This window comes from Sinocyclocheilus anshuiensis, unplaced genomic scaffold, assembly GCF_001515605.1.
Source record: "Sinocyclocheilus anshuiensis isolate Anshui unplaced genomic scaffold, SAMN03320099.WGS_v1.1 scaffold38, whole genome shotgun sequence".
Taxonomy (NCBI): Eukaryota; Metazoa; Chordata; class Actinopteri; order Cypriniformes; family Cyprinidae; genus Sinocyclocheilus; species Sinocyclocheilus anshuiensis.
Genome location: NW_015544213.1, coordinates 2,701,514 through 2,702,129, shown reverse-complemented (window position 1 = coordinate 2,702,129; position 616 = coordinate 2,701,514). Strand labels below are relative to the sequence as shown.

Here is a 616-nt window from a genome sequence, read left to right as displayed (position 1 = left end):
TATATATATATATATATATATATATATATATACACATACACTGCTGCTGCTCAAAAGTTTGGGATCAGTAAGATTTTTAATGTGTTTTAAAGAGGCTCTTCTGTTCATCATGGCTGTATTTATTTGACCAAAAATACAGAAAAAAATAGTAATATTATAAAATATTATTACCATTTAAAATAATGTTTTTCTATTTTAAAATACTTTAAAATATAATTTATTTCTGTGACGCAAAGCAGAATTTTCATCAGCCATTACTACAGTCTTCAGTGTCACATGATCCTTCAAAAATCATTCTGATATGATGATTTATTATTGATGTTGGAAACAAATATTTTTTTGGAACCTGTGATACTTTTTTTCAGGATTATTTGATGAATAAAGTTAAAAAGAACCGCATTTATTTAAAATAGAAATATTTTCTAACAATAAGTTAGATAATAAGTAACTTTTTATCAATTTAGCACATCCTTGCTGAATAAAGCATTCACTTCTTTAAAAAAATAAATAAAAATTACTGACCCCAAACTTTTGATCGGTAATGTATCTTGTTACAAAAGATTTCTATTTTGAATAAATGCTGTTCTTTTTAACTTTTTATTCATCAAAGAATCCT

General features: G+C 24.0%; 1 protein-coding gene across 2 annotated transcripts in view; it reads right to left on the bottom strand.

The window, feature by feature from the left end:
* LOC107697188 (feline leukemia virus subgroup C receptor-related protein 2-like) overlaps positions 1-616 on the bottom strand; it is a 17,067-nt gene that overhangs the window by 14,602 nt on the left and 1,849 nt on the right. The window lies entirely within an intron of this gene.